Here is a 26,328-nt window from a genome sequence, read left to right as displayed (position 1 = left end):
GTGGTCAGGATGAAAGAGCCGTCAAAGTGTCTGTGCGGGGCTGGGAAACCTGGCCTGGTGCTCGGTGCTCGGTGCTCGGCATAGTGGGTTTGCCTCTGGTCAGCCCTGGTGTTTTCTCTTCCCAGCAATCTAAGGCCTACGCCTCTGTGACCTGCCCTGCAGGTGGGCCTCTCTTCAACTTTGCAAACTCTTCGAAGTGTAACCAGAGGACTGCGAGAGAAGGAATTGCTTTCCATCCCTCCCGGGTTTTCCCCCAGAACAGAGCTAGCCCTCCTGAGGGACAAAATACTGAGCCAGGAAAAAAAAAAAAGAAGGCAAGGGAACACGGATCATGGCTGCCCCACTATTGCTGCAACCCTTTAAAGCGCTGATTCATTTAATGCTCACGAAATCTCGGGAGGGTATTACAGTGATCCCGTTTTACAGACGGGAGACTGAGCTTCAGTCTTAACTACCACGTCTAAGGCTAAGCAGGCAGGAAGTGGTGGGGCTGGGTCCCCAGTTCAGGACTTGTGGAATCGAGAACTCCAAAGCTTCTAGAATGACAAGATTATGGAACAAAGAAAACCAGAGCCAGGAAAGTCTTGTGAGATCTTAGACTCAAACCCCTTCTATTACAGATGGGCAAATGAGAGTCCGGCAGGTAGAATTGGCAATAGCCAACCAGGAAGGGGGCGACGGGAGAACAGGGGCAGCTAGCATTTAGGGAGCACCTGCTGCGTGGAGCACCAGGCTCTGTGGCTGAGGTGGCAAGAGCAGCCACCATGGGCCCCACTCCGGGCCAGTGACTATGAGCAGCTCCACTGCCCCCTGCCCCGTGTGTGCCTGTCTGGCCTTTGCTTGAAGGGCAGCCTTGCTACAGCGAGCCATCACGCTGACCCCTAGCCAACCCCCCTGAGCCCTTGTGGTGGGACAGCCCAGGCTGCACACAGGCTCTGCGTGGGTGCCCAGCAGACCGAGTTGCCCCCACACCCTCCCTAACCCTCACCCCTGCTCACTTCCGGGCCTTGGGCACTGGGCTCCTCTGGCCCCATTCTCCTCTGGCTTTGGAACTGGGACTGTGAATGAGGAGTCACACTGCAGGTGTGATTGCTGGCCGTTATCCTTTTTGTCCCTTCCAAGGGGTGCAGTCTCCATGGTGCCTGGGGGGCCGGGGTGGGGCCAGGGCCTCAGAGCTGCTCCCCAAGCAGCAACAGTCCTACTTTGCAAACATTCCTAGTGACTGGCCCTGCGCACCCCTGGGCCAGCCTGGGCATTCCCTTCTGAGAGGTAATGGAGGGAAACCAGGACGAGTGGTGGGAAGTGCTGCTGCTAGAAACCGTTGAGCAAAGTGCTCCCAAGGAGGGCTGGGACACTCTTTTTCTTTTTCTTTTAAATTTGCCAGAGAACACAGGAGCTTGCAGGAGACAGATGGGGAGAGAGAGAGGGAGGGAGAGTGAGGAAGCACCCCACAGGGTTTGGTCATGCCTCAGTCTCTTCTCCTCTGTGAGTCCCTCCTTTCCTTCTTCTCCATGACTCCTGCCTTTTGGGATTTGGGGATTTGGGTCACAGACACTCCTGCCCAGTGTGTTTCTCCAGCTTCTGGGTCTGAGACTCAGACCGCACAGTCAGCAAAGTGGGCTCTGGCTGCCTTAACCACTAGGCCATACGCTGGGCTTCAGCTGCTCTTCTTAGCTTCCTCCTTGGGCACATACCAGGCCCAGATCAAAAGTGAGGTTGCTCCTGGGCAAGGGAGGAACAAGCTGGAAAGGAGTTTACAAGGAGCTTTCCAGGGTGGTGGAAACGCTCTTTCTCTTCACGGGGGAGCTGGTTACATGGAGAGACATTTTTCAAACTATATAAACTATATTGTGAAATTGTGCACATTTGATAGTCAACAAATTATACCTCAATAAAAACAAATCATGTAGCCAGCTGGTGACATGTTGGTTAGCACAACTGGACCCTCCATGGTCAACTACACAGTTCAAGTCTTGGCACCTTGAAAACCTCGCTGGATGCATGTGAGTGCATGCCCAGAATCCCAGCACAATGGAGGAAAGGGGGTTGTGGTGTGGCCATCCCCCCTGGGGTATTTTATTGCTCCCCATAACCTCTCTGTCTCTCTTCGGTGAGTGCATTCATCCTCTAATATATATCAATAATAACTTCTTCAAATAATAATTTAAAAATTGTGCATAGTGCATAATAGCCAAAAAGTAGAAACAAGCCAAATGTCCATCAATAGATAGATAAAATGTGTCAAATTCATGGGCCCAGAAGGTGGCATGGTGGTTAAGGCTCTGGACTCCCACATGAGTGACCATGGTTCGAGTCCCTAACCCAGAGGCTTTAAAATCATTCCAGGCATGTGTGCGTGCATGCCCCAAATTCTGAGGGGAGAGGAGAAATGGAGGAGGAGGGATTATGGTATGGCTATCCCCTGTAGGGGTGGTTTCTCACTTTCCCTCTCTTTCTCTCTCCTGCAAATGAACATGCCCTATGGCAAAAACCTTAAAAAGAAAAAAAAAGTTTTGAATCCATACAATGGAATGTGTTTTTTTGGCGATGAAAAGGAAGGAAGCTGCTTGAGTTCCCTGCATATTCTGGTTATCAGTCCCTTATCTGAGGCACAGTTATGGTGGTCTCAGCTGGGCTGGACTGGGGTGTAAGTCACGCTGGGTAAAGTCTGTTCACAATCTAAATGATGTATAGCGATTTAATGTATGAATAATAATAAAAAATAGGTTTAAAAGAAGGAAGGAAGCACTAATACAGACTGTAACGTGGATAAACTTTGGTGTTTGTTTTTTTGTTTTTGATTTTGTTTTTTAAGGATAAAATAAGTTTTTATTTATAGTCTTATAGTAAAGGGGAAAACATGATGCTAAGTGAGAGAAGCTAAACACCAAAGACCACAGTGTCTGATCCCACTTATAGACGTGGTCAGAACAGGCAAATCCACAGACACAAAGAGTGGGTTAGTGGCTATCAGGCCCCGGGGAACTTGGTGACTGTTGTGGTTGTATGAGTCTGTGGATATACTAGAAACCATTGGATCGTATCATTTAAATGGGTGAAATGTATGTTCTGTGGATTTTAACCTAACAGCGCTATTTCAAACATTATGCCAACATTTTAAAATACATTAAAATACCACTGAGTGTTTAATAATTAATCTTCTAATTTTTCCAATAAAATTTAAAATAATAACTTTTTTTTTTTTTGAAGAGGTTTTTTTGCTACAGGGCGCGTGTGCTGCCAGACAGACAGAGAGAGACAGAGAGACAGAAAGCGAGAAATCACCCCCCAGGGAGAATGGCCACGCTGCAATCCCTTCTCCTCCATTTTCCTCTCGGGGTCTTGGGCACACACGCACATGCGCCTGGCATGAGTTTTAAGCCCCTGGGTCTGGGACGCAAACCGCGGTCGACTACATGGGAGTCCAGCGATATAGCCATTATGCTAACTGCTGGTCCCAAAATAATAACTTTTTTTAAAAGACAGCTTCTTAGCAGGTCATCCTCCTCCTGCCTCAGTCTCCCACCTGTGCATGCACCACCATACCTGGCTCTTTTTTTTCAGACGGGTTTTGGTACGTTGCCCAGGCCAGCCTTGGTTTAAAATCCTCCAGGCTCAGCCTCTCTGCATCACTGGGATTACAGGTGCATGACACTGCACCTCACCTTTAGGTTGGACTGGGAATTGAACCCAGGCCTCCGTGTCCTAGGCTGTGGAGCATAGCATCTTAGCAGAGTGTGCTACCACACCTGGGCCAATAGTAACTTAAATTTGACTGCATCTTACAATTTACCTGGCATCTTGTTTACAATTTATGGGATACTTATAAATAAATCGGTGAGAGAAGTAACTCTGTATTGTTAGATGTGAGTGGACTCTAGCCCCGATGGTTCAAATCCCAGTCCTGCTATATCCTCTCTCCTCGGTGTTAGACAAATCACCTCAATCTCTGAACTTTATGTTTCTCATCTTAGAAATGGTGATTACACCACCGTGAAGGGGTATTGGTTGAGAGGAGGTTGAGGGGTACCATATGTAAAGTTCTGCCATGAGTCAGCATCCAGTAAAATGTCTTGTTTTCTCCCTTTTACAGATGAAGCAGTAACAGCTGGGACAAAGGGAGCACCTGGCGTAAGAGAGCGGGTTGGCCCCTGGGGGCCCGCCATTCATACTACCTCACTTACCACTTGGTCTGTGTTCCAGCCATAGCTGCCAAGGGAGCTCTTGCCACACAAAAGATGTTCAAAACTTTCTTGAGCAATTTAATATAGCATAGGAGAGAAGCCTGAGAATCAGAGGAGTTAACAATCCCTTGAAAAGTGTCCAGTCTCCAGGGCATCTTGCAACTGTAGAGTCTCAGTGCAACGTGCACTGTGAATCCACCCTTAGTGGACACTATAGACTGTGCACACCCCCACCCCAAATTCATGTGGAGAAATCTCTGCCCCGAGGTGACGGTATTAGGAGGTGGGGCCTTTGGGAGGTGGGTAGGAATGGGATTAGTGCCTTCGTCAATGATACTGCAGAAAGCTGACTTGCCGTTCTACCATCCACGAAGCAGGGAACAGGCCCTTCCCAGCACCAATCTGACTGTGCTTCGATGCTGGACTTCCCAGCCTCCAGAACTATGAGAAATGCCTAATGTTCAAACTACCATGTCTATGGTATTTTTGTTACAGCAGCACAAACTGACCAAGACACTCGATTACAGCTGAAAACACACACAACTGTGATGCCAGGTACTAGACAGGTTGTTGAGGTGAATTGTCCTATGCTGGACTCAAGGAAGAAATGGGATGTGTCTTACTACTAGCAGATTAATTCATTCATTAAGGGGCAGGGAGCAATGGCAAAATGTCAAGTGATGACAGAGGAAGAGCACACATTCACAGAGTATAAGAATATTTGCTTCACATATAAAAGAAGGAAGCCAGCATAGACAGCAGTTCTCTCCAGCAGGGATCCAAGTTACAGGAGACCTGGGGAATTGCATTCTAACCCTGGGTGCAGCTTAATTCCTCCAAACATGCAGCCAAAATTTCGAGTATGGCATGTGGGAGTCACCGGCCGGTGCAGTGATTCAAGAGGGCGGAAGGGCTTGGAACTTTTCTCCAGAAGAAACAAGTGCAAACATTTCATTCACATCCGATTTCCTCTCTAGTCTTTGAACACAAAATCCATGCAACTTCAGAGGGGAGCGTCCATTCCAGCCTCCCCTTGGGGTGTTGACATTGCAGATAAAGCCATTTCATCATACTCTAATTCCTGTGGCCTTCCTGAGCCCCCTGTCCTGTCCGTGCTGGCCAGCTGGTGGGCCGTGGTTCTCCCATGAGCCCACAGCATTGCCCAATCCTATGACCACTTATCTGATTGCCTGACCTGAGTCAGCAATACAGGGAAAAGCAGACTCCAGGCAGAAGGCTTACCACGGGCTTCCTGAGGAGGCAGAGGGTTGCAGAGCGCGGCTTGCCTGCATGCTCCACCAACCAGCACTTCCGTGTGTGCGAAAATACACACAACGTAAAACTGACCACTTTAACCATTTTGTAAAGAATTCTTTTATTTTCCTTTATTTATTTATTCTACTTTGACCAGAGGGAGCAAGCGAAAGCAAGCCACCAGGTCCGGTACTCAAACCGCAGTCAGTCAGTGGGAGTTCAGTGTCTTTAACGACCATAGCACCTGCTGCCCCCAACTTGAACCATTTGTAAGGGCATAATCCAGCGGCATTAGGTCCCTTCACATTGTCGTACAGTCGTCACCACCACCTCCTCCAGAACTTTTCACCGTCCCAAGCTGCAGCTTTGCACCCAGGAAACAACTCTCTGTCCCCTACTAGTCCTTGCTCCTGACAGAGGCCGTCCTACGAACTTGGTTCTCCCAGGTACCTCATGGAAGTGGCATAAAATTTGTCCTTTTGAATTGATTGTTGGGAAAGTCACGATGTCTTTTCCTGTTTTCCATGCAAAAATGCACCCTGACTTTCCTGACGACCCACTGTCTGCCTTATTTCACTGAGAATGTCTTCTCGGTTTGTCCGTGCCATGGTATATAGCAGATGTTATTTTTCATGTCCAGGCTGGATAATATTCTTTTGTGTGTCTCTATCACATTTTGCTAATCAACTGCACATTTAAAAATTTTTTTAAAGATATTTATTGTTATTTATCATTATTATTATTTTTTAATTTGCTATAGAGCACGCGTACTCACCAGAGAGAGACAGAGAGAGATGAGAAAAAGAGAGAGGGAAAGTGAGAAAGCAAGTTGCCAGGTCCAGAACTTAAACTGCGGTCGTCCGTGTGGGAGTCCAGCGCCCTAACCACCATGCCGCCTGCAGGCCCCACCAGCGCTCTTCCACCAGTCACTACTGGGCCCTGTTCTAGGCATTCTGGTGTCTCTGAGTGAAGGGGCGATGAGATAGACTGACAGCCCCCTTGCTCAAGCATTTTCATGCTCAGACAGAGAGCCTAGACACATGTGAAATAATTAGGAGGAGATGGGTGTTCTGCCAGACAGGGCGGTCACTCGGCAGGTGGAAGGAGACGTTCCTCAGGACTGGTCTGTTCAGAGACTTGGGAGGTGACCTGATGGAGGCTGAGTGTGTGCCTTTCAGTTCTCTCTCTGCACTGTCCTATTTTATTCATTGACTTTTTAGAGGTTTTTGCTATAGGGCGTGTACGTTCACCAGAAAGACAAAGACAGAGAGACAGAAAGCGAGAAATCACCCCCCGGGGGGATGGCCACGCCACAATCCCTTCTCCCCCATTCTCCTCTCGGGATCTTGGGCACGCACGCACACATGTCCGGTGTGAGTTTAAGCCACCGGGTCCGGGACGCGAACCGCGGTCAACTACATGGGAGTCCAGCGACCTAGCCATTACTCGAACTGCTGGTCCCAACTGTCCCTTTTTAATATTTGAGTCCTTGAGCAGGTAGTGAGGATGGCCAGCTAAGGGTGATGTGGCCACTTGCCTCTGTTTCTAAGCAGTTTTGTTCCTCATTTACCTGTTTGTGCCATGTTGTTGATGCCTCCGCCTTATCAAACCTTCTTCTTTGCTCATTGGTTTTTCTTTTTGCCATGATTGGATCAATTGTCTTTGGAATGAAGAGAAGGGTTAAAAGCATTCCTTGCTGTCATTAATGGCCCCCTTGACTCCCTTCAGTTTGCAGCGATTACAGGTCTGGCCCCACCCTTCCTCCCGCCTGCCCTCCTGTCACTCCCATCTTCCCCGCCCGCCCCTCCTCCTGTCCACTTGGCTCCTCTGGTGCCGATGGCTCAGCGTCCTCTGTGGGTCAGCAAAGGGACCGATTAAAGCAGGTCCCAAATTCTCCCTGTTTTTCTTAATCCTTTGTTGCTGGTTAGTCTTTGGATTTTGCTGTTTAGGATATCTTAGAATCATAGAAACTTAAGTTCTGATGACTGAGGGTTTGTAACATTTATTGATACTAAGAGAGCTTATTAATTATGGTTCATAATGAAAAAAAAAAAAAAGCCTCGAAGTTTCCCATCACCTATGGATGATGAGCTACTGTGAGCCTGGTATGCGGGCCGGTCCTCCCCCAGGAGTGTTCCAGCAGCCCTCAGCTCGCCACTGCAGTGCCTCGTGTGTGCCAGCCTGTCCCCTCTCTGCCTTCACCCGCAGTGCCCGTGGCCTGGACGCTCAACAGTTGGCCATGGGTGTTTCTGCGGTGGCACCTCAAGAGTGTCACTGCACGCCCGCGTTGAGACATTTCCTCTCTCTTTCAATTCGGGCTCTTCCAGAGCAGGACGAGAGCTCCCGGACGAGCAAGTCATGATTCCATCACTCAAGCCACTGACGAGAACGTGAAATCCACACAGAAAAACCCACAAGATTAAGGTGCGAGGAACGCGTGTGGAAGGGCGTGTGTTAGATCTCGTACATGAACAATGGTTTGTCCATTTTTTTAATTTTAATATGATTGTTTTTGTAAACCTGGTTGTTTTTTTATGAGAACATAGTTTGTGTTAGTCATATAAAAAACTGTATTTGAGACTACATCTTATATTTGTTATTGTCTTTGTTAACTAGCCTGAAACTTTCTTGTTTAGCAATGTAACTGTTTGTGTAGAAACCTCACTCCCATCAGAAGTAATTAACCTGTTTGATTCCGTTTTTGTAACTGCTTACATAGAAACCCCCGGTGACTGACCCCCATAAAAAGACGACTCCAACTTCGGCTGGACCTGCAGTTCTGACTCTTGGCCCCCGAGCCTCAGGCTGTAGTCGCTGGCCAGCTAATAAAGACTCCCTTTAAACTTACTCTGGCTTTGGTGGTCGTTCGTTCGGTGGCACTCGACAACATCTGGAGGCCCCAGCTTTGTGGGGAGAACCTCACAGAGGCAGAGGAGGTTAAGTTTCATGGGGAAGTTCCAGTTAGAACCTGAAAACTAGGCAAGATTTCTGGATGAGGAGGAACCTGGACAATGTCTATTTCAGGCCCTGGGGACAGCACAAGGAGCAGCATGGTGGCAGGACCGTGGGAGTTGACGTTGCTCGGTCCCAGAGGTGAAGCCCACAGTGAAGAAAGCGACTTGGGAACTAAGGCAGCCTTGAATCCCTGGCCTCAGTGGTCAGTGTTCATCTGGGGCCGTGTGGAGCCATTGAAGACTGCAGAAGAGGGGGCTCTGTGTGCTTTGGGAAGAGCCGCCATCGTTGCTGTGCGGTTTCAGCTAGGAGGACAGGGAGACCAAAGTAGAGGCTCTCATGATAGGACCGTGATGAGAGCTGGTGTAGAGGGAGAAGCAGGGAAGATGGGACTGTGGGGACTTCCCTGAGTGGGTTTCGCCTCACATGGATGTGGCCCTGGGAGGAAGAAAGTGGATGCATGCATCTCCCCAACAACCAGGCAGTGGCCAGAGAACAGCCCCTGACCCTGGCCCAGTGTTGACTGTTCTCGGTCACAGCCAAGTTCTGCTACATCGCACGTCATACTGGCCGGGCCACCTACCCTCTGCCCCAGAGTCATTTATCGGCCTTCCAGCCTGTGACCAGGGAGCTGAACTGACAGGTCCCTGACCGGCCCAGCCTCAGTACCAGCAGGCCCAGCAAACTCCTGGGCTCCCGGCTGGAGCTTCCATCCCGGGGGCAGCCAAGGAAGCACATTAGTAGACTAGCGAGGGCATACTTGAGAGGAGGAGCCCGCGCACACCCATCATCTGTCTCCGCTTGGCTGACTGGCCTGGCCTGCGTTTATTTATCTGCAACATGAAATTAATAAGATCTAAAAGAGAGTGAGATGCAGGCAAAATACAAAGTGCAGGGAGGAAGCTGCTGGAGGTTAAAGCAAACGATAAAGTATGGCTCTCCCCGAGCTCCACTGCACCACTGCCCCCACTGCTCCTGGTCCAGGGCCCCGCCTATTCGTTTGGTTTTTGAGGGCTACAGGAAGGGGTGGAGCAAGAGGCGATGCCCCAGAGCTCTGGGTAACCCAGCAGAGGGAGTCGGGGCCTGAGCAGGTCCCAGGAAGCAGACCTCAGGCCAGCCACAGGAGCACTCAGGAGTGTGTGTGCACGTGTGCGTGTGTGGGCACAGTGGCTGCTTCTGGAGATGGTGCCAGTTGGGCCCACCTGGTGGCCCCAGGTTTGCCAGGGGGTTTGGGCCAAGGGTGGGCACAGCACTTAGTGACTGAGGAGTAGCCCCTCTGACCCACAAGTGTGGAGTGGAGCAGGTGTGTGGGAGGGCCACGGTGTGACCCAGGGCATGACCCAAGGAGGAGCCACCAGACAGGCCTTCCCTCTGTGGCCAGAGAGAGATAGGGATCGTGGGGTACAGACCCTGAATGAGATCCCCCACGCCTATTCCTAGTCTACCTCAAAACGAGGGCTCTGGCAGACCCAGGGAGCCGACCAGTCCGCCCCTGTACTGTTCAGCCAGCCAGCACGCACAAACGTGTGGTCTGTGCCACTGCACCCCACCAGTTCAGGGCGACCTCCCGAGGGCCTTCCGGCTGCAGCGTGAATGACAGTGCACACGTGGAACACGACAGCCTGCAAGTGACTCCCGTCGTGCCACCTTGCAGTGACCCCCCCTGCAGCCTGAAGAGAATCTCCTTCTCACCAGCAAAGGAGACGCAGGCTTGGGAAGCTCAGCGTGGCAGCTCAAGTTCAAAGAGCCAGAAAGAGGCAGGGCTGATAGCATCCCCCAGAGTCCCCCAGTTATGCCCCGGTTCTCGGTAAGCTGTGATGATCAGGGGAAAGCACTTTGTAAACTAGAACGTGCCCGGAGAGCTGTGGCTCTTATCACCCACGGGAAGGAAGCCAGGACTCGGCGTGAAGCGAGCGGAGAGTTGGGACGAACGCTCTCGTGCGCTGGGCTGCGTTTTGTGCCACAATGCCCTTTGCCTCCCCGGGGCCTGTCTCCATCATCTCCCCTCGCCTTGTGGCCTCAGTTAGCGATGTTTGTTTGGAAGCTGAAGGACCACGCTTGTCCTGGTTGAGACAAGAACACCCTTGGACACAGGCAGGGCGCCCCGGCCCCTCTGCACAGGAATTCGTCCTGTCACCTCGTGTGTACCATCCATAACCCTGAAAGACCGCCCTGTCATCTTATCTGGCAGCAGGGATTTTAGCAGTCCCTTCATTAAATCTGGAGAACAAAGGCAGCTGGGCGAGGGTCTCTGCATGTCCAAACACCCTGTCACCCCGAGTGTGAGGCTGCGGCTGCCCGGGAGGGCCGGGCGCTGTTAGGAGATGAAGGCGATAACCGCGGAGGAAGGTCACAGGCCTCCTTTCCATCTCCCTCCACATCACCCACTCCCCTGGGGGTGGGGAGCCCTGACCACCCGGATGCTCCAGCTGGCCCGGAGGCCTTTCCCAGCCCCGACTGAGGAATGCACTGCAGAGCCGTGAACGAAGAGGGCGTGTAGTGTGGGGGCAGGGGCCCCGTAGAAAATTGGATTTGCCAATGCCACACGCAAGGGGAGTGCGAAGCCAGGATCGCAGTACGTTCTGAGACGTCTCTGGTTCAGAGACCACAACCCCTCCCCTGGGACAGGAGCCCCGCCTTACCATCAGAGACAAGGGACTACCTAGAAGCTGCTTGGATACTACCAACCTTGGGGTTTGCTCCTCCACGTGCACAACATGTAGGATGTGTGACATGCACAACATACTCGCATGGTACATAGCTCAGAATATGATGCACATGCAATGCATATCACATATGACACCCAATAGGCAAGACACACATAACATACAACACACACAGAGCTCATACTCATGTCCGTGTGGAATTCTAACCTGCACAGTGGATAGGTGCAGGGAGAATGATGGTGGCCGGTGCCCGCAGAGCTCTTGCAGTGTGCCTGGTGCTGCCCTGAGTGCTGGCAGGTGCTCACTCACAGGCTCCCCTAGTGGGTGTGATTAACCTACTGAGTAAATGAGCACAGAAGTGTGGTGGAACCTGCTTGAGATCGCAGGTAGCTGATTGACAAGCCGAGAAGTCAGCTCAGGGCAGACTGCCTGGGTTTGCAGCCTGGTTCTGCCATCGACCTTCGGTGTGACTTCGGGTGGTCGCTCACCCTTGGTGTGTGGGTTTCCTTATGTGTGCAGTGCACCTGAAAGTCACACTGGCCTACTGGGGAATGATGGAAAATTGGGTATTCCACAGGCCTAGCCGGAGCCTAGATAGGGTTTTAAAATTTAGGGGTAGCAGGCCAGCAGATGGCATGGTGGTTACGGCGCTGGACCCCCCCCCCCATGTGGCTGACTGCAGTTGACGTCTCAGATGTGGTGGCTTGAAAATCATGCTGGGTGGGGACCAGCAGGTGTCGTAATGGTTTTGTCACTGGGTTCCCACATAGTTGATCATGGTTCGAGTCCTGGATCCAGCAGCTTAAAACTCAACCTGAGTGTGTGTGTGTGTGTGTGTGTGTGTGTGTGTGCCGAAGAGAATAGAGGAGAAGGGATTGCAGCGTGGCCATCCTCCCTGGGGGAAGATTTCTTGCTTTCTGTCTCTCTGGTGAGTATATGCACTCTATAGCAAACAACAACAACAACAACAACAACAACAACAAAAACCTCTTTCTAAAAGAAAAAGAAAGAAGGAGAAAAGAAAAACAAACAACTCATACTGGGCACGTGTGCACGCATGCCCAGAAAAATACCAGGAGAGGAGGAAGCGAAAGGATTGTGATGTGGCCATGTCCCTGGGGGATGATTTCTCACTTTCCTTCTCTTTGTTTCTCTCTTCTGTCTCTCCAGCAAGTGTATGTGACCTATGGAGAAAACCTTAAAGAAGGAAAAGGACTGTGGAGAGAATGAGGTGCCAAGGAGGTGCTACACCCTCCACATGGCTTCTGTGCCTGGATGCTCAACAGCGCTTGGTTAAGGATGGGCTGCACCAGGAAACTGCCCCCGCTGTGCTGCTGCTGTTTGATTGAACAAACCTTTATACCCTACTTTCTGTGTGCCAGGCTCTCTTCTATGTGCTTTAATAACTAATAAGTCTTTTTAATCCATTATCCCCACTGTACAGATGGTAGAAGTGGGGCACAGAGAAGTTAAGCAACTTTCCTAAGGCCACACAGCTCGTCAGCTGGGGAGCCAGGCTTCACATTCAGACAGTACAGCTTAGTTGATCATGGTTCGAGTCCTGGATCCAGCAGCTTAAAACTCAACCTGAGTGTGTGTGTGTGTGTGTGTGTGTGTGTGTGTGCCGAAGAGAATAGAGGAGAAGGGATTGCAGCGTGGCCATCCTCCCTGGGGGAAGATTTCTTGCTTTCTGTCTCTCTGGTGAGTATATGCACTCTATAGCAAACAACAACAACAACAACAACAACAACAACAAAAACCTCTTTCTAAAAGAAAAAGAAAGAAGGAGAAAAGAAAAACAAACAACTCATACTGGGCACGTGTGCACGCATGCCCAGAAAAATACCAGGAGAGGAGGAAGCGAAAGGATTGTGATGTGGCCATGTCCCTGGGGGATGATTTCTCACTTTCCTTCTCTTTGTTTCTCTCTTCTGTCTCTCCAGCAAGTGTATGTGACCTATGGAGAAAACCTTAAAGAAGGAAAAGGACTGTGGAGAGAATGAGGTGCCAAGGAGGTGCTACACCCTCCACATGGCTTCTGTGCCTGGATGCTCAACAGCGCTTGGTTAAGGATGGGCTGCACCAGGAAACTGCCCCCGCTGTGCTGCTGCTGTTTGATTGAACAAACCTTTATACCCTACTTTCTGTGTGCCAGGCTCTCTTCTATGTGCTTTAATAACTAATAAGTCTTTTTAATCCATTATCCCCACTGTACAGATGGTAGAAGTGGGGCACAGAGAAGTTAAGCAACTTTCCTAAGGCCACACAGCTCGTCAGCTGGGGAGCCAGGCTTCACATTCAGACAGTCCAGCTGCCAGTCTCTGCCTTCATCTCTGTACAGTGGTGCTGTGTCCTCGAGGGTATCTGTGAGCCCCTGGGGGGCAGGGACTGGGTTGATTTATGTCCAATTCCCCACAGATCCTCACACGAGGCCTTGCCCCAAGTAAGTGCCTAGAGAATGTATTTGTTCAGTGAATGGATCAATGAACATGGTCAATGGAGACTTTCACACTCTAGCTTGCAAATTTGACAGGCGGTTAACTGGTCAGACAGCATTTTTCATATCCAGTTCTGGGGGGTTTTTTTTGAGGCAGTCTTGCTGGCTATCTGTTTCTCCCAAATGCAGTAGTCTGGTTCAGAGTCCCGGAATTTATTTTCCCTGTCTCCGACTATGTCTGTCATTTCATTTCTCCAAAGTGACAGACAAGGAAAGCAGGCCTGTTATGGAAGGTTCACATATGAAGCGGGATTTGCGCTGTGACTTAGAGATCGAGCAGGGGCCATTAGAGAGTCATGCCCACTTTCTTCTCACGTGGGAATGATGCTGTCAAAGATTCTAAGGAACCATACCTTAGACATCTTTTTATCTTCTTTTTATTTCTGTTCCTACACAGATTTCATTCATCCCGCCTCCATCCACCCCTCCATCCATTCACCCGTCTACCCACCCATCCATCCACTCATCATCCATCCTCCTTCCGCCTACCCATTCACCCATCAGCCATCCTCCACCCTCCATCCATCCATGGAATATTTACTGAGCACATAGTGTGGTACCTCGGAGGCACACGGAGGCAGTAGATGGAGGCTCAGAGGCAAAATGTTACCTTCTTATCTGTAGGCAAGTTCTGAATGTCAAAGTGCCCAGTTCCGAGGGCAATGAATTCCTGGCCCCTGTAGTGCGTCCACCAAGACAATGCATGTGTAACCACTCGAGGGGGGGTTCCACTGTCAATAGGAAGTTGGAAGAGAGAATTTGTCCTCTGCTTCATTCAAGTAGGGAGAGCAGATTCAGGATCTGAATATTGGAAAATCCCCAACATCTAGTATTCCAGTGTCATATACCCACAATGCTTTGAGACCTAAAAATATAAAATAAAATAAAACAGCTCCATCTTTGACTGAGACTATCTTGGCCCAGAAATGGCCCCTCCTTTCTGCTTGGGCCCCACATCCCCCACGGCTACTCCTTCCTGGCCGGAGGCAGCGGCCTTCATCCTCGGCATGGGCAGCATGCGCCTTGCTCACCACACACACAGCCTCCTTGTTCCGGAATGCAGGCGGCTGCTCTGAGCCACTGCTGGAAATGGCCTCCCAACAGATGTGCCTTTAATTTGTTTCCGGGTCAATGGCCCCCATGCCCCAAGGAGGCCGCCTCCCAGGCAGGAGGCCCCAAAATAGCCCTGTGTGTGCATCCCTGGCTGGGGTTATCCATCACTGCCCGGCCTCTGCCCCGGATGCCTCACTCTGGGGCTGGCTCTAATCGGACTGCTTGGTGTGGAGAGGGGGAAACGGCTCTTTCTCCTCGGGTGATGGCCCCTCAAAGGGCCAATTGTAACCACATGGAAGGGAGGCCTTCTGCCCTAGCCCTAGGGTCAGCCAAAGATCTCTTCCTGAACAGAGACGTCTAGGAAGGATGCCTGAGAGGTCTGCAAAGTTCCTGCAGTGAGGCCCATGGCCTGAGGTTGCCCCACACCCCTTCACTCAGAACCCAGTTATCAGCAGTAGGCGCAGTGCACAACTGCCGCAGGCCAGGCACGGTACCATGCCCTTTCAGTGCATCGATGCCAACTCTCTAGTTACCAGGGAAGTCTTGCAAGATAGGCCTAATACTCCCATTTTTCAAATGGGGCAACTCAATTTCCAAGAGCTCAAGTCTTCTCTAAACCCAAAGAGTGAATGAGGAGGAATCAAGATAAGAACCTTGGTTGTAACATGGCTGAAAAATGGGGACTTTCTCCCTTTCCAGAGCTGCAAAGCTTGCATATAATAGGTGCTTATTAAATCAGTGTTTCCTCTGTCAGTCCCTTCAGCTGTAAAATGGGGAAGGTGATGATAATAACTATCTAACTGGATTATTTGAAGCTTAAAGAAGATCACATAAAGAGCTTAGCGTAGTCCTTGGTGTGCTCGGTGACTAAGTAGGTGCTCAATAAATAGACAGTGTTCAACAGGCCATGTGCCCGGATGGCAGGGCTGGTGTCCCGTGTTTCTGAGGTGCTCACATGCTTCTTGCCCCCTACAAGTCTCAAGCAAGTGAGCCAGGTGGGGACATTTGCATTACAGAGGCCCAGAGGAGGGTGGTGACTTGGCCCACAGATCTGGAAGGTGGTAGAACACAGCCCCTGCTGGTACTGTCAGCCCAGCTTGCAGAGAATGGGAGTATTGCCAGATGTGTTTCCATGACCACAGTGCAGCTCTGGGCCAAGGTGCAGTGGCACCACTGCCGAGACTCTGTTTCCTAGGCTGGGATCACATGAGAGGCTTGGGTTCCGTTTCCAGTCCAACATAAACAGCGGTGTGGTGCTGTGCTCCTGTAATCCCAGAGACTCTGGAAGCTGAGGCAGGAAGATTGCAAGTTTGAGGGTGGCCTGGGCAAGGTCGTGAGCCTTGTGTAAAAACGCTGGGCATCGTGGTGGACGATGGGGAGAATGAGGCAGGAGAATTGAGATAGGAAGACACCCTGTCTTTAAAAAAAAAAAGTGACTAGCAAATGACAAGGTGGTTGGGACAGCTGGATCCCACATGGCCAACCACGTCTTCAAGTCTTGGACCCAATGGCTTGAAAAACACACCAAGTACATGTGGATGTACAGGTCCAAAATCCTGAGAGGAGAACAGAGGAGAAGGGATTGCAGCGTGGTCATTCCTCCAGAAGATGCTTTCTCACATCCCCCTCTCTGTGTGGCTCTGGTTAGTGCGCATCCTCTATAGTAAAGCTAAAATCAGAACAAGGGCTAAGGTGTCTGGATCCCACATAGCAGATTGTGTGGTTCAAGTCCTGTACCTACACCAAGTGCGTGTGCATGCCTGCCCATAATCCCAAGAGGAGAATGGAGGATAGGGAATTGTAGCATGACCATCCTCCCTGGGGGGTGATTTCTCACTGTCTCTCTCTCTCTCTTTCTCTCTCTGGTGAGTGTCTACACCCTATCTCAAACTAATAAAACAACAGCAAAAACGACAAAAACTTATATGTCAGGTACCATTCCAAGCACTTTATCTGTTAGGTCATTCAATCTTGATAATCTTATATGGCAATTACCACAATCATCTCTATTTCAGTTGGTGAAGCTGAGGACAGTAAGTGTAAGGAGTTTTTTTTGTCTAGGTCTCCTAGCCAGAAGCAGGCAGAACGACATTTCTGCCCAGGGTCTGCTGTCCAGAGTCTGAGCTCCCAACTCCTACGCTACCCTCTGCGGCCTCTCTGTGCAGCCAAGCCTCCTTGCTCTCTGACCTACAATGGCATTATCTGGGAGGTGGTTAGAAATTCAGGGTCGGGACCAGCAGGTGGAGTGGTAGCTAAGTCACTGAACTCTCACATGGCTGACCACGGTTCAAGTCCCGGAACCTGGTGGTTTTAAAAACATATCACAGCAGGTACATGTCCATGTGTGCCCAAAATCCCAGGAGAAGAATGGAGACGGGATTGCGGCATAGCCATTCCCCTAGGAAGTGAGTTTTCACTTTCCTTCTCACTCTCTTTGTCTCTCTTTGAAGAATGCACATGCCCTATGGCAAAGACCTAAAAAAAGAAAAAAGAAAGAAAGAAATTCAGCTCTGGGGCCCCACCCTAGACCTGCTGAGCCAGCCCTCACTCCACCAGAAGACAGTTGGAGCTCCCTGTCTCAATCACTTAATCCTCCTTTGGTTTACGAGGAAGCAGAGCTCAGTGGGACTTCAGAGCCTGGAAAGGCCACACAGGAAGACAATGCAGAGGTGAGAACAGGAACTCAGGTTCTGAAGCCAAGTGGGAGGCACTCCCAGCGCACAGCCTTCGAAAGCAGGAGGCTGGGCTTTACTTCCGCATGAGTTCGTATTCTTTGGTTTGACAGCTGAAGCTTTTCCTTCAAGGAGAAGCACCAAAATCGAGTGACAGCACACCCTGTCGCTCCAGAGCCAGATCCACACTGCGGCCAGCAGAGAACATCTGGATGAGATTAGCGGCCCGAGCGTTCAGTCATAGAACGCGTCCCCTGGCCTGGCCATGGTGCGGCAGAAAGCAGACCTCGGCCCAAGCGGCAGTTTCAACAGAAATAACCAATGACAAATGGCGAAAGGCTCAGGAGTGTGATCCCACGTGGGCTCAGGCCAGAGCAGGCACAAGAATACTTTTGATACTGTCCTAGGTAGGATAGACATTTTCTTTTCTTTCTTTGAAAGAATTACTGGTTTTCAATGTAACTTTATTTATTTATTTAAATTTCACCAGAGAAAGACAGAGAGAGAGAGAGAGAGGAAAAGTGTGAACGCAAACAGCCAGGACCAGGACGCGAACCATCGTCGGCCATGTGGGAGTCCACCATACCACCTGCCCGCACTGACATTTTGTTTTCTTATAAAAATATTTTTATCACCACAGCATGTGTGCTTGCCAGAGAGAGAGAGAAAGAGAGGGTGAAAAGGAGAGGAAGAAAGCACCCCTAGTAGGGCAAGGGGCCTCCTTCCCCTCCATTTCTCTATCTTGTCGGGATTTCAGTGCAAGCACATGTATCCAGTGTGTTTCTCAAGCTGCTGGACCTAGGATTTGAACTGGGGTCAGCCATGTAGCACCCCTGCAAGGGATTATCCAGTTCTGCTTACCCATCTCTGGAGCAGGAGGCCCAGTTCCTTCTGAGCGAGTCTATCTCGTATTCCAGGCCTGGGCTTCCTGAAAACCTGACTTGGCAAGCTGAGATCTTCACTGCATGTTCAAGCACTGCCTGCGAGACAGAGCAAACCCCCAACCTAAGATGGCACTTCCGAGCTGGGAAATCTCTATCTAGTCTAGTTCTGGTGGCTGTGGTTTCAGAGTGTGGGGCCACCTGTTCTTGGGGTGGTACTTGGGAAGGAGGGCCTTGATGGTTGGACAGAACCAAGGGTCACCCAAGACCATTGTGCACCCTCCTTGGTGAGTTCCTGGGGGGAGCCCGTTGGGAAGACAGGCGTCGGGTGCAAACCTGAAAAGTGAGGGGAGGATGGAGAAGGGGCAGTCAGGAGCTTGGTGTGCCGGAGGGAGAGAGGAGGAGGATATGGGGAGAGGAGCAGACTGAGGTAAGACCACAGAGCACCTCTGTTTGGAGAGCTGGGGCTGGAGCCTCTCTGTCTCTGGCACCCAGTAAACTGGTGCCCTCACAGAGCTGTGCAGGGCTGGCAGTACCAGGAGCACATTTCCCCAGTCTCTGTTGGTCCAACCTGTAATCAATGGCTTTTAGGGAGAGGGCTTTGAGCTGGGTAAGAATGGAGAATGGACACTTTGGAGTCAGACTTACCCAGGCTCAGTCACTCCCCAGCCCTGTGCAGATACGTCTCGAGCAGATTAACATAGTGCTGTGATTCAAATATGTCCCCTCCCCAAGTCATGTGCTGAAATTTGGTTGTGACTGTATTAAGAGGGTGGAATCTTTAACATAGTGCTGTGATTCAAATATGTCCCCCCCAAGTCATGTGCTGAAATTTGGTTGTGACTGTATTAAGAGGGTGGAATCTTTATGGGATTAGGAGGTGGGGACTTAAGGAGGCGATTGGTCTTAGATAAAGTCATCAAGAAGGGGGCTTCATAATGGAATCTTGGTGGATTTATAAGGTGAGAGAGTAGGACCAGAGAAAAGACTCTTAGACACAGACACCCTCACTCTTTTCATCTCACCATGTGTGGCCCCATGCTGCCCAGGACTCTGCAGAGTCCCCACCAGCAAGAAGACTTTCACCGGGTGCAGCCCCTGAACCTTGGACCTCCAACATCATGAACTAACTAAACCTCTATTCTTTATAAATTATCCAGTCTGTGCTGTTCAGTTCTTAAGCAAAAGAGATAAGACTAAATCACATGGAATTGTGTTTTTCAAATCTCCGTTTTCTCATCTGCATAATGGGAGCATGAACACTGATTTCCTAGTACTTACTGTATCAAATGCTCGGGTGTGGGTTACAGACAGCACAGTGCCTTACACAGACTGCTCACAGCCTTTTATAAAGAATTATTTCATTTTTATTATTATTACTTTTAATTTGACCAGAGAAAGAGAGAGAAAAAGTGAGAAGGCAAGCTGCCAGGACTGGGATTCAAAGCAGTTGGCCATGTGGGAGTCCAGTGCCTTAACCAGCATGTCACAAGATGGCCTCCATATTTTTTTAAAGAATTATTTTATTTTATTTTTATTATTTTAATTTGTTATCGGGCACGTGTGCTCACCAAAGAGGCGGGGGGAGTGGAGAGTGAGAAAGCAAGTCATCAGGTCTGGGACTCGAATCACAGTCAACCATATAGAAGTCTAGCACCTTAACCGTCATGCCACCTGCTGGTCCAGTCCCTATTTTTAACCTAAGGCCATTCCCACAGCTCAGGATAGGATCCATCACTGCGCTGGTCCCTGTGTGACCGAGACTCCAGAGCTCACGGGCATTGTCTCATTTAACTTAATCCCCACAGCCCCTCTGGGGTATTCCTTTTATTCCTCTTGTACAGATGAGGGCATAGTGGTGCAGAAGGCTTCAGAGAGGCTGAGTGACTTGCCTGAGGTCACACAGCTCCTGCGTGAAGGGACAAGGGACATTTCCCCCTGAGTTTCCTCCATTTGCTGCCCTTCCAGAATGGAATAAAAAAACCTTTCAGAGGAGGGGAGTTCAAGCTGGGCAATCTCTTCCCTTCCAAACCCATACTTTCCTGGGCAAGGGGTCAGGGGAAGAGGCAAACCTCCTCCCCGCCGAGCCCCAAGGCGGGCAGCACCACCCCGGCTCTCCCAGGCAGTGCCCCCCCGCAGCTGCAGCTAATCTAATCACACAGCTGAACTTCCCAACCAACAGCCCCCCCACCCCGGGCCTGTTTTCTGAAATCTGTGATCTTCCTGCTCGAAATCACCTTTAATTTCCCTCAGGAATGAGCAAGCATTGAGAGGTTTGGTTTCAATTACACCTGGAGGAAAAAGTTTGACACAAATTTCAAGGCAAATAAATGAGGAAACCACAGACATGGGGATACAGAGGAGGAGGAAGAGATGCTGAGCTTGGTTCCCCGGGGAAACGCAGACCCTGCACCCACCCCAGGGCTCACCTGGGCAGGATGGGTCATGGCCCTCATGCCCTCCAGGGCCTGGGCAACCTCTCCCCATCCGCACTTGCTTCCTCACAAATCCTTGGCTGCCTCAGCCACTGTGCAACTGTCCCTGCTGTGAGCTCTTGCAGCCCCGGTTCAGGGGACGACTCCTCTAGAAAGTGAATGACCACACGGGCTCGCACCACCTCGTTTTCTCACGTCCTCACCAAAGTGGAACAGCAGCGATCATCCTCCCCAGTTTCATAGTGAATTTCCTTCACTGGAGCCCCTCCTTCTCCCCTCTCAGTCCCTCCCCGGGTATCGCCTTCCATCCAGGAAGCCTACCGTGATTGCTCCAAGTCAGGCAGGGGTTGAATCTGAGGTTCCAGCCTATCTGACTCCCAACTCCCCGGTAGCCCTCAGCCTTTAATGCCAGGTTCTGGCCGGGGACTCAGGGCCTGACACCGGAAGTCATGTTCATCCTCAGAGCCTGCCATGGAAACAAGGCCTTCTGGGAAGGGTGAGGGTCCTCAGAGTTGCTCCCAGAGGTCAAAGAGTCTCAGGTAGGTATGAACAAATGGTCCAATAACCAGGTCGGCAAAGATAGGCCAGGCTAAGGGACATGGCTTTGCCAGAAAAATCAGCTTGGCCTGGCCCCAGAGGACAGAGCAAGGGTGGAGATTGCCCTGCTCCCAAGGCTGAGTGGGATTGGGTGAGTGTCACCGAGTCTACTCCTTCTGTAGAACCAATCCCAGGGACAGGAATTGCTGCACCAGTCTCTTGAGCCAGAAGCCCTGCCTGCACCTTCACTGGTCCCCCTATCCCCTACCTGCCCTGTCCTGCCGCTGGACCTGCCTGTCAGTGTCTCTTGGCGATTCCCAGTCCTCTCTGCCCATCTGCACTTCCCTGCCCCATGTTCCCGTGTCTAACATAGCCAGGCTGATCTGAGAACCCACGCGGCCCCTCTGCTGTAGCCCCGATGAGGCTCCACGTCCCGTGTGGGATAGACTGCTGCTCAGAGCCCTTGGCTGGGCCTGTCGCTCTCCTTCCCTCTCCATCCTTCTCTCCAGAAGCCTTTCTTCCCCAGTCCTCGTACCTTGGCCTGTGCACTCTGATCCTTGCTGCTTGTAATGCCATCCCCAGGTTCTCCGGTCAGCCTCCGAGAAGTTTCCACTTCTCCCCAGGGCTCGGCTTGGACATCACCTCCTCCAGGAAGTCTCTGGATTACCTACCTGCCTTAGGTACCTCGCTGTCCTCTACATCTCCCAGAATCTCTGCCATTGTACAATGTGGCACATGCTGTTATTCATTTCTTTTCTTTTCTTTTTCCCCCCTTTTTTGAGAGATTTTTGCTGTAGGGCTAATTGTGCTTACTGAAGAAACAGAGGGACAGAAAGCGAGAAATCACCCCCCAGAGGGATGGCCATACCACAATCCCTTCTCCTCCATTCTCCTCTAGGGATTTTGGTAAAGACAAGCATATGTCCGGCATGAGTCTTGAGCCACCAAGTCCAGGACTTGAACCATGGTCACTATGTGGGAGTCCAGTGATGTAACCCTGCACCATCTGCTCGTCCTGCTGTGACTCATTTCTATGTCCATTAGATTGTGAGTGTGCTGAGGACAAGGTTTTCATCTGATTAATTTTTTTAAGAATTATTTATTTGTTCCATTTGTTATTGTTAATTTTTTTTTCTTTATTTGATGAGAGAGAAAGGGAAAGTGAGAAAGTAAGCCACCAGGTCCAGGACTTGAACCATGGTCAGCCATGTGGGAATCCAGCGCCCTTATCCACCACACCACCTGCTGGCCCCTCATCTGATTAATTTATAAAGCAATAGCACTTAGCAATTCCGTAAATACTGATAGAGAAAAAGGGAGGGAGAAATGGAGAAAGGCTAGAAGGAAGGGAAGACAGAAACGAGAAATAAGGGAGGAGAGGCAAGAGGGAGGAGGCAGAGCTGGTGAAAGAAACTCAGCCAAGCGCCACCTGCTTGGCTGGCGTGGGGGCAGAGAGAGGTGGCGGACAGGTGTTCGTGAAGGACTAAGCCGATTCAGGTGCTTGTGGGGGAAAGTCCGGCTTCCCAAGCTTGAACTGCACGACCCCCACTGTCTGGCCCTAACATCCCTTCCTGCTTCATCTCCCCCACGTCTGACATTTGCCCGCGAACTGGCCCCACCCCTGGAACACCTCTCTCACTTCCTACCTGAGACCTTTGGCCCCCCGTCTATGACCTGGAGCCCTGGCCAGCTTTGTGCATCTGTCTGCGCATCCGGCATAGCGTTCACTCATTCCAGGAAGACAGAAGAGGAGGGGCACTGTCAATAGGGTGTAGTGACATGGCAGAAGGACTTCCTGACAAGAAGAGCCTGCAAGGCTGCCCACAGGCCAAAAGGGGCTTCAGTGGAGCGAACACCTGGACCAAGACTAGCAGGGTGAGAAGCATTCCCCGGCAACAGGGAGAGGGAAGGAGACAGTGGAGATAGGAGGCGATGTCCCGGAGAGCAGAGGAGCAGGCGCCTGGGCAGGGTGGAACTCGAGACTGGCTGCCTTGGGCATCACTGCCCTTCTTCAGTCTCCCTGGAGAATCCCTTTTCATCCCAGAGACCCAGCCCCCACCTCTGTGCTATCCTCCCCCCACCATGTGGTCACCGCCCTCCCACCCCCCGCCGTCTCCTCACCACAGAGCACCGGGGCTGCCCTCTCTCAGTCCAGGTCTGGGGCTGGGACTTCCGTGTCACAGTCAGAAGCACAAGCCCAGGCCTCCTGCTCCTGGTGGCCCGGAGTCCCCTCAGAACGAGGTGCTTCTGCTCCAGGTTGTCCCCAGCAGACCCTGCACAGCAGCAAAGCCAACACGAATCTCAACCCAAGTGGCGCCGTGACTACTGGGCGCTGTGCCGGGCACCTGAGTGTGGAGACGAATGCCACTCAGCGGGGGAAGCCTCTCCCAGCAGGAACCCCTGCTCATGCCTGCACGCTCCCGACCCTGGTCCTGGTGACAGGGTCACGGTGACAGAGAAGTCGAAGCCCACAGGCATGACCCAGGAGGGCCCGGCTGGCTCCCAAATCCAGGGTGTGCGGATGCTCTTCCCAACCCACGCCCTCCCTGAGCCCAGGGATGTCCCAGGACTGGCCCGATGGCCATGGGACTCAGCACCCAGAGGTCTTCGAAGAGCTCAGGAGAGAAGCAAGTCCTCAGACCCCAAGCCCCAGAGAGAAGTTCTGGCTGCTTCTGGTCCGGGGGGGGGAGGGGCAGGACAGGTGAGGGGCAGGGGCCTGGTGACCCCGGGCACTGGCCTGACCCTCCCTGTGCACGAGTGACAGGGACCACAGCCTGCGGGGGGGCGGGGAGGGGGCGGCCTGCAAGCATCCCGAGGATTCGGACTTTGGAGAGCGAATTCAGTCCCACATTATCCAGTTTTTCTGGCACCAAAACTCCTGTGCTCCCGGCTCGGTGGCTGCGAGGCTGGCCACAGGCATACCAAGCTGGTGATGTCAGGATGTGCACTCGGAATCAGAAACACGTGCACGAGGGGGGCCTGTGTGGGTTCAGAGCCCGAAAGTCACATTTGCAGGGTCAGACACCAGCCAGGGCCACTGAGAGTCCAGAAGTCTACCCCATGAGTCTGACGTCAGGGACATCAAGGCCTTGGGACAGGCACGGCCCTGTCCCCACACCCACCCAAGTATAGGGGATGCCAGGGCCTTTGAACTCATCTCAGGAACTGCTCGATGTCGCAGAGCAGATGACACAAAGTCAAAGTAGGACTTCCGGTGTGCATGATGTCTTCACGTCTGTCTGGGCAGCTGGAGCCCACAGGACCCCTCTGCACGGGCTGGCAGGATAGCCATCCCCACCCGGGTGGAGAGCAGCCCCAGAGAGACGAGGCATCCACGTCCCACCCTTCATTCACCGCACACACTCTCACAGACGCCTGCTCAGTGCGGCCCTGTACGGGGTCACACGTCACGGATTCACCTCGTTTTCACAGCACTCTTGTGAGACAGAAATTAGTACCGCTTTACACCTGGGGACACGGAGGCTCTGCGTGGAAGCTACTCCACTGAAGTCACAGTGGGCAGGTCTGGAGCACACCTGTCACCTGTCATGGAGCTGGGCCAGCCGCTCTGAAGAGGGTAGGACCTGGCAGGAGATGGACTGGCACCGAGTGGTCCCAGCAGAACACAGGGGCGGGGCAGAGTGGACTAAGTACTGCTTCCTCCTGGGTGCTCTGAGCTGGCTGGACAGGGGAGGTTCTGTGGAAGGGCAGGCCCCCCAGGGCACCCTTCCACTCCTCCCCCAGGAATTTGAGCAATGTTTGGTGATGCAGTTCAGGCTCTTGGGCCCCCCTGGGTGAGACTGGGCCCTGTCCCTCCAAGCCCAGTAGGGCGGGGGAGTGGCCTCCCGCAGTGGAGGCCAGTGTCCTTTGGGATGAATGGAGCCCATAGTGAGAAGGATGCAGCCCTGGGTTGGAACCTCTGGGGCAAGAGGCCAGACCACAACCCCTTCATCGTGTGGGCATTGGTCACAGGAACTCACTGGGACATGCGAATGAGCCGGCTCTGGGGGTTTGCACATAGGCCAGGAATCAGCCACACAGAGGAATGAAAGGGAGAAGCCAGGCAGGAGAAACCCAGGAACTTAGGCCACGGCCTCAGCGCCGCAAACCTGGCCTGGCTTCCCTGACGAGACAGGGTATGTGGAGCCTGCCAGGCTACTGGAGCAAAGTGTTGAACCCTTGAACCCTTGTTGGCCCAGATCCCCTCCAGAACCGCGCATTCCCCCGTGCACATGTGCAATCGTGCACGCGTACGCAGCAGAGATGCACACATTTCCAACCTAGGTGTGTACCCGGGCACAAATCGTTCCCCAAATGACAGTGTGCAAATACGGATAGGCTCCTGTCACTCACAGGGCCGTTTCTCTTCTGCGTTCTTACTGAGTCTCCCAGCCACGAGTCAGGGTCATCGTGGCCAGAAACCCTTCCCCCCCACCACACGTGGCTTCCAGATGATGAAGGTAAAGGGTGGCCATTGTAGGCGACACGTGCAAGGCAAGTCTCCAGTTAGTGGCAAAGCTGGAGCTGGAGACAAGGCCTCGTGGTGGTAGAGTTTTCCTCACGGATTTTCCCAGAGGGCGGTCCTCGCTGTGGGTCGCTCTGGGGGTCCCCAAGATGCTGTCAGTTGTTATCACTCCGTTGTTATTCTCTCAGCCCGTGGGCACCTTGTGCTCCCCCTCAACCTTTCACCTCACGGGCCTTTTTCACAGGGCTGGGGCCAGTCCAGGGTCTCCTCCTGCCGGGAGGACCAAATGGAAGACTTCCAAATGGGTGGCTCACTTAAACCAGGAGACAATGCTTCAATTCAGCTGTAACAGTGGGGACCACAGCCTACCTCGACACCTAGGGGAAAAGCTAATCAAAGCCCGCAGATGGAGTGGAGGGTAAAGTACTGGATCCCATATGGCTAACTCCATGGTTCAAGTCTTGGACCCGGTGGCTTAAAAATCACACCAGGCAAGTGTGTGTGTGTGCCCAAAATCCTGAGAGGAGAAATGACTGTGGTGTGGTCATCCACCCTGAGGGATTTCTCTCTTTCTCTGTCTCTCTCCAGTGTGCACACACACCCTATAGCAAAATGAATAAATAAATAAAGGAAATCAACTGTAGTAATTGACACCACAGAGGTTGGGGAATGGGGAGGAGGGGGTCTCACCCTGGCTAAGACGAAGTTCCCTAGGAGTGGAATATTAGCTAC

The sequence above is a fragment of the Tupaia chinensis genome, unplaced genomic scaffold, assembly GCF_000334495.1.
Source record: "Tupaia chinensis unplaced genomic scaffold, TupChi_1.0 Scaffold000045_1, whole genome shotgun sequence".
NCBI classification, from domain to species: Eukaryota; Metazoa; Chordata; class Mammalia; order Scandentia; family Tupaiidae; genus Tupaia; species Tupaia belangeri.
Note: the sequence above shows the minus strand (reverse complement) of the source record.